The sequence below is a fragment of the Aotus nancymaae genome, unplaced genomic scaffold, assembly GCF_030222135.1.
Source record: "Aotus nancymaae isolate 86718 unplaced genomic scaffold, 86718_ANA_hifiasm-v0.15.2.pri h1tg000053l, whole genome shotgun sequence".
Lineage (NCBI taxonomy): Eukaryota > Metazoa > Chordata > Mammalia > Primates > Aotidae > Aotus > Aotus nancymaae.
Genome location: NW_026988467.1, coordinates 7,987,308 through 8,000,201, shown reverse-complemented (window position 1 = coordinate 8,000,201; position 12,894 = coordinate 7,987,308). Strand labels below are relative to the sequence as shown.

Below are 12,894 nucleotides of genomic sequence, written 5' to 3'. Positions count from 1 at the left end.
CAAAGGAGGAAGCAAAACCATCGTAGACCCTCATACAGGACAAAGTGGTAAAGAAAGTCTGGGAGCTACTGTAGTGAGAAAGCCCCCCTGAGGAGGGAAGATAGGAACAGAGACGCAGACAATGCCATTCGATTTGCAGGAAGCAGCCTGCAAAGACCACGTTTCAGGTAGAAGAAACAGCAGGTGCAGAGGCCCTGGGGTGGGACAAGCTTGGTGTTTTCCAGGACAGCAAGGAGCTGGTGTGAACCAGGCAGAGAAGAAGGGAGGTGAAGCCCAGGGACAGGTGATGGCCAGATCTTGAAGGACCTTGGTGACCACAGGGGAAAGGCTTGGATTTTATTTTAGGGGAAGCTCAGGAAATGCTAAATTGAAGAACATGATGGGGGAAAGAGCATCTGATTTCAGTCCCTGCACAGAGAGTTGGGATGGGGAATGAAAAAAAGCAAGCACTGGAGGAACAAGGCTTGGAGGTGTCTGGCTGTGACCAGAGGCTGCTGTTTGGGGTTGCCGCTCTCTCCTGGCCCCCTACTTTAATTTTTGGGGGACATTGGGGGTGGCGGCCGAGAAACAAAAGAGCTTTCCCTTTTCACCTCCCCACCAAATCGTCTTCCCTTCTCCCAGCCTTGCCTCTGTTTCCAGCCTTCCCTACTTGAGATGAGATTCCTTTAGAGGAGGTGGAAAGACTTCTCGGGAGGTGGGAGAATTATGAAATGCCTGAGAAAAAAATGGAGGGAGGAATACACATTTTAATAAAAGTTTGGCGGGTGATGTGGCTGTTGGAGATGTTGAGAGAGAGGTGGGAAAGGGTGTGGGGGAGGGCATTATGATGGGAAAGGGGTAGGGGTGAGCCTGAGAGTGGAAATCGGGGTAGGCCTGATGGGCGGACAGAGGGGCAAGTGGATTCTTTCCTAGCCCCTCAAGGGCAGACTTCGTCTCTTTCATCTCTGCCTCCCCAGCACTGGTGGAGAGCTGCTCTTCCTCAGGGCTCAGCCATGCCTACCAAATGAATGAATGAGTGAAGGACTATTGTTGGAGGGAGGAAAAAGGATGGGGGAGAAGAAGGAATGGAGAGAGGATGGAAAGAAATAAGAAGTAAAGGGAGCCCTGGATGTCCCAAGGAGCAATGACAATTACTGGCATTTATCGATCAATATCTTGGCCCAGGCCCTTTTCCTGCATTAACTCATTTTAGCCTCTCAACAATCCCAGGCAGTAGGTACTATTATTATCCCCGTTTTACTGTGGAGGCAACTGAGGCATAGAAGGATCCAATGCCTTCCTCAAGGTCACCCAGCTGGTAAGTGGTAGGGGTCTGACCCCCAAGCCCAAGCTGTTAACCCCTTATTTACACGGTCCAGGAACGGACTCAGCCCTGAGCCAAAAAGTTAGAAGAGCTAACTTGCCACTTCTCAGGTTACTGCTGTTCGCTGTGCCTCAGTTTCTCCTTCCATAGGATGACAGGATTGGGCTTGAGATCTCTGGGGCTGTGCATTCTGCTGAGTCACCAGGCACAAGGGGCTTGGAGATGGTGAGTGAGCACCCAACCCCTGAGAACTGAGGATGCCTTGGATGGTGGGGGCGGCAATGGAGCATAACCAATCAGCAGTCTTTGAGGGCTGTTAATTATCAGCATGTTGCTGCTTCCAGTTAATTACTGGGATAAGGAGGGGAGAAACCAAGACGAACCTGAGAGGTGTGTCTAACGCCTAAACCTGGCCTTCCTGTGTGAACAGATCCTGAACGGACCCCCCCGGCACTATTCCAGGAAGTGAGGAGCTGGTTTTTTGAGCTAGTCCATCTAACACAAGCAGATATCACTGAGTGTCTAAGAAGTGTGGGATGGTTCAGTTTCCTCTCCCAAATGTGGAGGCTTTATTAGGGGACAGGGCAACTCCTGGCCTCCTCAGGGCCACAGGGCCATCGTGCCTCCAGTCCATGTCCATATGCTTCTGGATAATTAACTTCCAGTTTAAGGCAGCACATGGAACGCATCCTGGAAGATGCTCATCTTGGCCAATCATCATGCAGGGCGCTGGGTCGTTTCTCTGGTCCTGAGAGACTTTCCTGATACCTTGCAGATAGGCTCCAAAGACTACCAGCCTGCAACAACCTTTACCAGCCTGTGGCATTGCCTCTTCGTGTAATGCATTTTATTGAGCAGGGCTTGGAGCTGTGGGTCATACTTTGAATTCATATTCATTTATTCCATGAATCATTCATGTATTTCGTTTACTACTATGGTCAGTTTCTCACTTATTTCGTCATCTGGGTGTTTTCACTTTCTTTCAGGCCTCTCAATATTTCCATCCCACCCTTATGCAGGGAAAAGCAGCACTGGCCTGGAATGAGGGGTGGGCTTGCTGAGAAAGGCAGGACCAGAGCTATAGGGCCCCAGCACTGAAGCTGACCACCAGGCCCAGCGGGTGTGGCCACCTCAAATCAGTACAGAAGAAAAGGGGGTTTCTTCAGTGGAGTATGAAAGTGCCCCTCCAAAGGCTCTTCCCTACCATCTGGGGGTAGGGGGATTAGTTCTCCCAAGACACTGTTTTGTTTAATAATTTTAGAGACGAGGTCTTGCTAGGTTGCCCAGCTGGTCTCGAACTCCTGGGCTCAACCGATCCTTCCGCCTCAGCATCCCAAAGCGGTGGGATTACAGACATACGCCACCATGTCTGGCCCCCAGGACACTCTGTAGCCTGTTGCCTTGGTTTATTTTCCTCATGGATACTTTCACTCTCTGAAATAACATTATCCACTTGTTTTCATGTGTATTATCTGCCCTGCAGCCCCTCCGTATAAGGTTCATTCTGCATGGCCTATCTAGCTCATTGAAAGATTTATTTCTTGCACAATAGATTGAATGAAAAACTCCCTTGCAAAGAATAAGTGCAAAGCAGATATCAAACAGTGAGAACATTTCGTTCCTTTGGGTTCCACAATTCTAACGTTCTAACTCTTTCGGGGTTCAGAACGGGTAAAAGTTCGGGGTTCAGAATAGGTGAAAAGATCCCCATCCTTTCTCTCTTTTTCATTAGCCTCAACTCAAATTAGTTGGGGGGTGTAGAAGCCTCCAGAGCTGCAAAAGGGGGCCAAGCGCTCAGATGCTCCTCCGCAGGCCGCGACTCGCCGCGCGCGCACGTCGAGCTAAGCCCGGGCAGTGGGTGGGAAGGATCCGGGAGGGGCAGGTCTGGGGGTGTGAGGGTGGAGCGGAGCCCGGCCCTGCGATCCGGCCCGGGTTTTGTATGCCACCCACTCGACTGCCCGGCCGCGGAGAATTCCATAATCACAGCGGGCGAGAGCGGAGACTGGGAGCGAAAAATCCGGGATCCGGCAACTTTGGGCAGCGCATGCGCGCCCGCGGCGCTCCATCCCAAACACACACACATTTTTCCCCCGGACTTGGAAAGTCACCCAAAGCCGCCCCAAGTGCAGGTAAGAGACTCGGCGCTCCCTTCGCCGCGGCCCCCCCACGCCCCCCAGCTCCGCAGGCCTCCCAGGGCGCCTCCCCGTCTTGCCCCCGTCCCGGTGCACCCCCCCACCCCCGGGGCTGCCGCTTGCAGCAGGGAGCGGGCGAGCGAGCGAGCAAGAGAGCCAGCCAGCCAGCCTGCGATCGGCGGCTGCCACCCAACTCCGGCCGTGCGGAGGCAGGGGGCACGGAGGGCTGGCACCCGGGCGCGGGGCGGCGCGTTGCCCGCCGTGGCCAGGGGAATGCCCGGCGCGCGGCTCCGGGGGAGGGGAGGGCTGCTCCTCCTGGGGGTCACTTACTCCAACTGAGGGGGCAGCGGGGTAGGGGAGAAGAGGGGGAGGTGCCAGGCGCGAGTGCAGGACTTTGCAAATAGGGTGGGGGCGCCCCCCGCGCTGTGGGCTCCCGGGGGGGCAGGTGCTCGCCAATACCGGGTAATCACTCCTTCCCCCTACACCCCCACCCCACCCCACCCAACAGCAGAGGGGTCGTGCGCTCTCCAGGGCAGAGAAGGAAGCAGGGGTGAGGGGTGCCTGGGGTGACTTTGCAAGACTTTGCCCATGGGAAGGGGTGGGTGGGGAACCCCTCCAGCCAGCTCTTGTGCCCGGATACCGGGTGTAGGTGCTGCCGGCAGAGGTAGGCAGTGTTAGCTTAGGCGCGGGGTGCCAAGGGGTATCCCCGGCTAGGAAATCGAAGGCCAGAGATTTCTTGGATGGGGGGAGCGGCGCCCCCTTTTTCATCTGTGCTTGGGAAGTTTATCTCAAGTGCGCTGCTCCAGGCGCGGCAAGTGGCGCTCCTCACTCCCTTCCCCACCCCACCTCCGGCCTCCCCGGGTGAAGGGCCGGCAACACAGGGCTCGAAGAGCCGGGGCATCGGCCCAGAGCAGCCGGCTGTCGGCCGGAGCCCGCCTGGGTCCGGGGGAAAGTTCGGACGAGTTGTTGCCGGCTGTTGTGTGCGCCGGGAGAGAAGTTGCGCCCGGGGACGTGGGAAGCTGGGCTGGCGGGCTAGCGGGCTGGTGGAGCGGTGCGCTCCCGGGGGGCTTTACAGCGTGGGAGAGGGTCGGGTGGGGTCTGTTCCCCCAGGGTGGGCAGAGGGTGACCTCGGGGCTCAACAACTGGGGAGGAGGATCCCTGAAGCCAAGGGCGCAGGGCTGAAATAGGCACCTGGTGAAGGACAGGGAGAAAAGTAGTTTGTGGGGGCGCAGGGAACACCAAAGGGAAAGAGCCGATTACCCGGTCACTTGGGGTCGGGCTTCACGGCAAAGGAGAGCGTGGTGGCTGGCGGAGGAGAGTCGGGGAGCGGGGCTCCAAGAGGCGCGCGGGAATGGGGGATTGGGCCAGACCGAGTCAGGGAGCTCCCGGGGCAGGGGGCCGATTCTTGCGCCCGGGGTGAGCCGGCCGGGCGGAGCGGCGGCAGGTTTATTTTTACTCGGTGGCATTTGCAGAATGTGCAGCTGATGGCCGTCGGCCGCCAGGAAGTTTTGCTTTCTGTTCTTTCTCTCTCTTTGCGAAGCCAGCACGGCCGGGAGCTGGCGGGCCGAGCAGCCGGGCCTGGAAGGGGAGGGGGCGGCCGCCGGGGAGGCGAGGTGCGGGCAGGGGCGCGCTGGGGCCGGGGGCGGGGGCTGGCGGGCGGGCGGTTGCTGGGCCGCTAAGGAGCTTTTGGGCGAATGTCTGTCCCCGGCGTTGGAAGCTCCTCCGCGGAGGGAACAGGTGTATGCGCCGTCAATCACGGCGGGAGGGACACTTTGGGGGCGTAGATTAAGATAATAATAATAGATTTTTCCCTAGGGGGTGGGCGAAGATTCTTCTTCCAAGTCATCCCCGACCCGGGTCCGGAGTTGGGGGTGGCTGGTGGAGCGCTGAGGGAGGCAGGGAGCCCCCTCTTCCTCCACACAAGTTTCTCTGCCCCAGCTTCAGCTTGGAAAGCCGGCTCTGGGCACGGCGAGGACCTCCTTCCAGCCACGCTGGCGATGGCACGGGTGCTGGTGCTTGCCCTACGGGAAAGCGGCAGTAGCGCCCCTCCTGAGTGTGGAACTCCCCCAAACCTGGATCCCTGGGCCACGGGGCGGGGTGTGCGTCTCTGCCCGAGTGGAGTGTGGGGGCGCGGCCCTCACCGTGCTGGGTTGTCCCGCCGACACCCCGCACACTTACAGCGGCGGGGGGCGGCGAGGGAGAAAAGGCCCTGATAGTCGCTGGGCAAAGTTAGTAAATTTCGGAGGTCTCGGAGCCGGCACAGGCGCGCGGTGAGAGCGCACGAGGGGACTGGGAAACAGATCGCCGGATAATCTTGGTGCCCCCCCACCGCCCAACCCACGACGCGCGCGCGCGCACACACACACGCACACACACACACTCTCTCACACACACACGCACAAGCGCACACACACACGTCGCCGTCCTAAAGGGAGCTGTCCCGGCTGAGCAGGAGCAGCTGCGCCGGGCATGGGGAGGGGGGTAGTTGGTCCCCGGGGGCTGCGCTCCACGTGCCCGGAGGGGGCGCTGGGCCGTTCGGCGCCCAAGCGCAAAGCGCCGGGTTTGCGTCCTGGCGGCGACGAGGTGGTGCGTCCCGGGCGGGCGTCGCGACCCGCGCAATCTCCCGCGACCCGGGCCACCTTCCCCGACCCCTAGCCGCTTTCCCACTTCCCAAACTTCTGTTTTTAGGGTGTGCCCCTCACTGGAGCTCTCGGACCCTCTCCAGAACAGAGTGGAGAACTTCTCCCTTCCAGGCGGCCGCCACCGTCTCTGTTCCCAGAGTCCGGCGAATTGGAGAGATCGCCGTCCCCCCCGCCAACCCCCTTCTTGTTAGCCACCTTAGAGGCGGTTAAGGAGAGTTTATGGGGAATATTGTTGAACTTCAGTAATCAGGTTTCCAGCGATCTTATGCCTCCTGTTTAATTTATTAGACTAGTTATTTATTCTGTTGATGATAATCTGTTGCTGGTTTCTATGGAGATGTTAAACTGATCTCTTTCAGAAATCAAACTCCATATGCACTAAAACGTTTAAAGGGGCAGTGCCTTCCTCTTTTTTTTCCCCCTTGCCTTGTTTGTTTGTTTTTCAGACTTTGCACCTTGCCGAGAGACTTCGAGTCTTGCTCTGAGTCTGGGCGCATTTTATTTCCTTCTTACGAAGGAGAGGAGCCCAGCCCGGGAGCCTTACGCTTTGTGGCAAGCACAGCTTATTATGGCTAGAAGAAAGCGAGTTCTTTGATCTCTAAGTTGCATCATCATTTAAAACAGATCATTTCACCACCACCCCCTCCCCCCCCATCATATAGGAGCAAAATTCTTTCAAGATCAAAGAGTCCAATCTTAAAAAAAAGCTATTGTTTAAAAAAATAAGAAAGTCAGTTGAATATGAAACTCCCTTTTATATCTGCTCCCCTTGTGTTTAAATAATTTTTTAATAAGAAAAACAAAACTTGTAGCTCAGCTAATTTTTTTCATACTTATTAATAGTTTATCTTGCCCCCACCCCTTTTTAATTTAAAATAAGTTCAAAGTTAGATTTCTCTGCCTGTGGGGGTTGAGGTATATTTGCTTCTCTTTTAGATCCTGACCATCTGTTTTAGGAAAATTAGCCTCTGGGAAAAGGGGAAAGGAGTTTTCAGTCAAACTTAATGGAGTGCTTTATTTATTTATTTTTTGGGGAAAATTGTCACCCAAATATTTTAAAATTCAATTTTGCCTGCTTTGGGGGAGAACATCGATAACCTCTGCCTGGTGTGTGAGAGTACATCAACTTTTTCTCCTTTTCTCCTCTGCCCAGGTATTTTTCTGTAGATTTGTGACTGGTTTGGGTGGGGGGGAGGTGGTGTAGTGAATTAAGAAAGGAAGACAGAAAAAAATTATCTTGTTTTGTGACACTGAAAAATTGCAAACTGACTCTGGCTCAGATATTTATCACGCTGACAGATATGATACAAAGCGATTGCATTTCCTAATGATCCTTTGGGACTAAGTTGTAGGTAGAACCATTTAATGCATTTTTAATATTAAAGTAAGGCAGGAGTTCCATTTTCTCGGAGGTAGGGGGAGAGAATGTCCCTCCGTAGAGATGCTACTTTCTGAGTATACTGCTTTACTTTTTCAACTGGACACCACCCCCCCAACCCCACCCCTTCACATTTTCATTTACTTTGGGGAGGGGTGAGCCATGCACAGAGCATTTGGCTTACATAAATAAATTTATATCTGGCCAGAAGATCCAATGCTAAATAAGAGCACACTTTAAAAAAAAAAAAAAAAAACCTGACTCCACCCCTACTATAGGAAATAAAACAGAGGCAATACTTGAGTTTTTTTTTTTTTCCTTCTACCATCCTGGTTCTCTTTTATATTATTTTATATTGGGGGGGGGAGGTAGAGTGGTTGTTGCTTCTCAGCTTAGAGGCGAGAGGAACCATTCCTATTATTTCCCTCTTTGCTATATTTTAAAAATTTGTTTGATTTGGATTGCAAACAGAACAGAGGCTTACGAGTAGAAAAGAGCACTGTGGCTTTAAACTCAGGAGTTTGCATATTCTCCTTGTATCTTTCCCCTTTGCTAATTATTGTGTTGTTTTCAGAGCAAATATGTCATATCCATGGCGACCGGGCAGGTTTATTGTCTTTCTGAAGCAATAGCTCACATAAGTAATTAATGACTTTCTTTTTTTTCCTCTGGCTTAGGTTAAACAGATCATTCAAGGAAAGTCATATCTCTCTCTTCTCTCTCTCCCTCTCTCTCTCTCTTCCCCTTTCTCTCTCTCTCTTTTTTTAGCCCAGTGACATAAGAACATGAGTAGAACAAGAAAATACTTTAACCAAGAAGTCAACAGCTTATTTTCCCCCATTTCTTTTCAAAGCTAAAGTGTCAGCTTTCAGACATATGAGGCTGTCATTCTCGCAGCCCTGAGCAGTGCAGTCCACGCCTGGGTTGGAAATCCACTGGATGGCTGTGTAGCTTGGAGACAAGGGAGGTGTTCACATGGGGGGGAGGAACCTGGAGGAATTTGCTTTTGAGGTTGGGGGAAGCACTCCAAAATGAGTATTTCTCCTGTATTTAGCAGAATTTAATTAAATTGTTTACAGGAAAGAATTAATGAGTTGGTAGTGATGTGCGTTCCCCCACCTCCCTTCTTTTTCCCAGTCCAGTTAATTGGAAAGAAAAGTTTTTCTTTTTGATTCACCTTCAGCTTCCGCTTTTTCCGACCTTTGTCTCAAGGGCTTTTTCCAGGAAAAGTGGCTTTTGGAATCCCCACTGGTCAATATTTCCAGAAGTAGAGTGGGGTTTTGGTTTTTGTTCAGCTTTTACCCCTTAGACCTACAACTCAGAGCTGGTTTCTTCTTCTCAGGAGTCAGCAGCTCTGATGATTGACTAAGACTTGAATTTTTCAACTTTTTTTTTTTGGATGGGAAGAGGGCCTTTTAGGATATAGAATTATATAGACGGCACGTCTGCCCTCCTGTATCTCCTGGCAGTATTAGGGAAGGTGAAAGCATTTTTTTTCTGTTTTTTAAAACAATCACCTTTTATGATCTGCCCTTTACAAATGGACCTTTGCTAATATGAATCCTCATGATACCCCCCCAAACTTTAGAATGTGCTAGATTTCCTACTAATATTCTCCAGGGCTCACCTGCCCCCCCTCATAGACAGACATTAAGCACATTTACACTGTCCTCTCCCCCTTTTTAAAATTTCATGCATAGCCAAGGTGTCCTTACAAGGGGGGAACGAGATAAAGAGAGAAGCATTTATGTTGTACTCAGGCACAATTAAAAAGAATATTCTCCCCACCATCTGAATGAAGTTCACAAAGGCTGCGGGTCCACAGAATGAATCTTTAGGCTTTTGGCATTGAAAATAAAAATATAAAGAAGAGAGATTTATTTGGTATCTTGTTTCTGAAGAGGAGAAGAGAAGGCCGAGGCAGTCTGATGCTGAGACTCCAGCGGAGTTGTAATTGAGCCCGTAACCTCTTGATGTCTATATCAGAAAAACAGACATGAGCAGAGGGAACGGAAGAGAGGCAAACAAGCCTGGTAGAGGAGAGGGAGCTCAGGGGGAGATTCACAGAGAGAGGAGAGATTTAATTTATAGACATTTTAAAAACCGTAATTTCATTAGGATCTGTTCTTCCCTCTCTCTGAAGGGCAGCCCGGCAGACCGATAAGGCCGGTCCCTGTGCCCGGGATACATGGCGTGGTTGGGAGGGTGCAGGCTGGAGGCATCATCGCCAGCACCCCGGGTTGGTTTATTCTCTGCCCACTTTGTCCTGGCTTTCTTATTTTGAAATTTAAAAGTCCCAAATGGCCAAAAGTCAGCCGTGATTCAGGCTGCCTGGCGATCTCTCCTCTGGGTGCCACGCCGCTCTGCGAGTGGGTCGGTCTCCTGCCTGGGCGGTGCCATCTGCGTGGCTCCCTTCGGCCTCAGGGCTGCCTGGGGTGCCAGCAGGAGGAGGCCACTGGGGGAGGGGGCACCCCCATCTCGGCCCCCCTCAAGTTCACCAAGTGAAGTTGCTGTGGCTCTGAGGCCACAGCTTGGGGAAAAAAAAGCTAAAGGCTGTCGTAAATTCTGCAAAAATTAATCAACCGTTTAAGAGCTCCAGGTTAACGAGGTTGTGCAGGCAAGCTGGGCCCTTCTCCTGTTCCCCCTGTTCAAAGTCCGGCAGAGTGAGGGGTGGCCTGGACAGTGTGAAGGGAAGGGGGAGGTTTTTTTTTTTTTTCTAAATTGGAGTAATTGAGAACAGGGAGAGAGAAGAGAGATGGGTTTCTTGAATAGAATCCTCAAGTGCCCTTCTTCCATATTGTTGGAATTTTTTTCCCTTTTGGTCTGGGTTTGTCCTATGTGTCTTTGGTGGAAAAGACACGTAGAGAAAGAGAGTGAAGGTGGGGGGAGAGAGAGAGAGAGAGAGAGAGAAAGAGAGAGAGAGAGAGGGAGAAGGATAGACAGGGAGAGAGACAGGGACGCCTCGCTCCTTCGGAACTCATTATCATTCTTAATAAGTCTTAAGGAATAAGGAAGCGCATTGAGTGTAAATGCTGGGTAATCCTAACACTTCTCAAGGTGAGAGGAGTCTTGAGGACACAGAGAAAAGAGACAGCAGAGGAGGGGGTGGGAGGGGGGCGCCCAGAAGCCCTGGGGGAGTGGCAGGCCCAGGGTTTGGGAGGCTCCTCAGGAGGCCTGGAGGCTGGGGTTGGGGGAACCCCAAGATGTCCCAGGTAGGATGGGTTGTCTGATATGACACAGGGGATCTCAAAGATAGAGGGACTTGCTAGGGTAAGGAGCAGAGGTGATGGGAACAGCCCTGCCTTGGGTGGGGGGGTGTGGGCTGGGGCCACAGGGTTTTTGCTTTCTTCTGGGAGCCGTGTCCCCAGCCAGCTTGGCCCCTGCCCCCTGGCCTCAGGTCCCTGGAGAAGGCCCAGGTAGGAGTAGGGTTAGAGGAGGCTTGTCCCCCACCAGGCTCCCCCTTGCTGTCCCCTTGGGCTCTCCCGCAGTGGCTGCTCTGGGAAGCAGACGGGACAGCGTGGTGGCTGGAGCTCAGCTCTGGACACTAGGTGGCTTAGAGGATCTGCGAGGTTCTCCAGAGCGGCAGCGGCTGCTGGCTTGCCCTCTCGTCCCCGCTGGTGGGCTCTGCTGTGCGATGCCTCTGCTGGCTGGGCAGGCAGCCCTGGTGCACAGGAGGGAGGGCGCTGGCCCAGGGCATGGCACAGCTCCCGGACCAGCCTTCCCAGTGACCAGCTTCCAGGCAAATCGAGGATGAGGCCGGAGCAGCTCCCGGGTGAGGAGGCAGCAGTCAGGGAGCTTGCTGCTGGGATAACTGGAGTCCTGTCTGTGGTCTCTGCCCACTCCATCTTTGGCCACCTGGGTGTGAGGCACTGCTGAGCCCGGGGGGGAGGGGGCGGGGGTCTCTGGGCTGTGCTTCTTCTCTTCTTTTGAGTCCACATGCCCCCTTTGAGAATCCTCTTAATAAAAAAATCTCATAAGCATAAATATTGCTTATACTTTGAGGGGTTTTGCAGATCTTATAAACCCAGTCTAAGGACCCTCTAGGGCCCCCTGCTCTGGTGGCCTTTCCAGTTCTCCAGGAAGAGGCGGGGAGCGGGGGCAGGAGGGAGGAGGCAAGATCGGTCCCCACCACCTCCCAGCTGCCCGCCTCTGTATTGGGAGAGGAGAGAGCTGTCATATCGTCACCAGGAGACCCCATAGGTGGATCAGGCTAACACTCAGGTTGCCCTCTGAAGAACCCCACCTGCTCAGGTAGCGATGCCCCAAGCCAGGCCAAAGGCAGCTCTCCCGGTTCTCCCATCCGTGGTAATGGATACATCCCCTTAATGGCACAGCCTTTGGACACGCGTAAGGGACTGTTCTGGATAAGCACATCTCCCTACCTAGCTGATGTTCTCAGGGATTCTAGGATGTTTGAGCAACGGTCTTAGCCAAGGTCATGTTCGAACCTTGGGTAGTTTGCTCTGTGGAGAGAGGTCAGCGTGGAGAACAGCACAATTCAGGTTGCACTTACCATATTTAAAAAAATGTTTAGACTCTGTGTTTCTTTTGGAAAGCAACTTCTGGGGAGCTTTTAAACGGGGTGTGTGGGAGTCAGAGGTGAAGGCTGGTGCCAGAGCCAGTGGGAAGCCCGGAGGGAGAGCAGGATGGGTTAATGGTGGGTGGATTCTGCTTTTCTGTTGTTTAAGAGCAGTAATGGCCAAATTGCATGCCCCACGTGTGCCTTGCTGATGAGATTTACCGAAAAGAAGCCTTGCTGCCTCTTTGCTGCTGGTCTCTGGGTGGGTGAGCGTGTGTGCATGTGTGTGCGTGTGTGCGTGTGTGTGATCATGCGCGTGTGTAAATGAGAAGGGGTGGGGGAATGAGCTCTGCCAGGCTGGCACCCTTCCCCAGCACTAATTGCTGGCAGAGTACCCACGAGGGCTGTGCCAGCGTCTCCAGCTCTGTCCGCCCCCCTCGCCCCGGGGAGCTCAGCTGTGCAGCTAGCTATGTGAGGGCCATTTCCGGGCCCACTCGTCCCCACAGCTCCTTTGGGAATTTCGGGGAAATCTGATCCCTGGGGAGGCCATGGGTCAGGCCCCAGCATCTCTGGCTAGGGATTGGGGGACTGGGTGAGATACGGGTGGCCTCGAGCTCCACTCAGGTCTTACTGTCCACTCCCCTGCATTTCCTCCAGCCCCACACTTAGGGTCTTGCAAGGTGTGGCCTGATAGGCCGTGCGTCTGGGGACCCTGTTCTCGTTCTGGCTCTGCAGTAAATCACTGGGTGGCCTCCGGTGAGTCATTTTACCTTTCTGGGCCTTAGTTTCCTCTCTTGTCAAATGGCCTCTGACCCTAGCACCCTTAGAGGGTTGTCCTGATGAAAGTAATTAAACGTAACAAAGAATTCATCATGGTTGGCATTGTCAAGTGCAAGGTGTCCCCAAGGTCAGAGGAGGCG

At 53.4% G+C, this 12,894-nt stretch overlaps 1 protein-coding gene across 2 annotated transcripts in view; it reads left to right on the top strand.

Annotated features, from left to right (window-relative positions):
- Positions 1 to 3,322: 3,322 nt before the first annotated feature.
- The window catches only part of CASZ1 (castor zinc finger 1), a 161,847-nt gene continuing 152,275 nt past the window's right edge, over positions 3,323 to 12,894 (top strand). The window contains exon 1 of one of the 2 annotated variants that reach the window (XM_064363254.1): positions 3,323 to 3,432. The gene's annotated coding sequence lies outside the window, so the exon portion shown is untranslated. Of the gene's footprint in view, positions 3,433 to 11,150; positions 11,228 to 12,894 lie in introns of those variants that run through there. The other variant, XM_064363255.1, reaches the window with a different exon arrangement.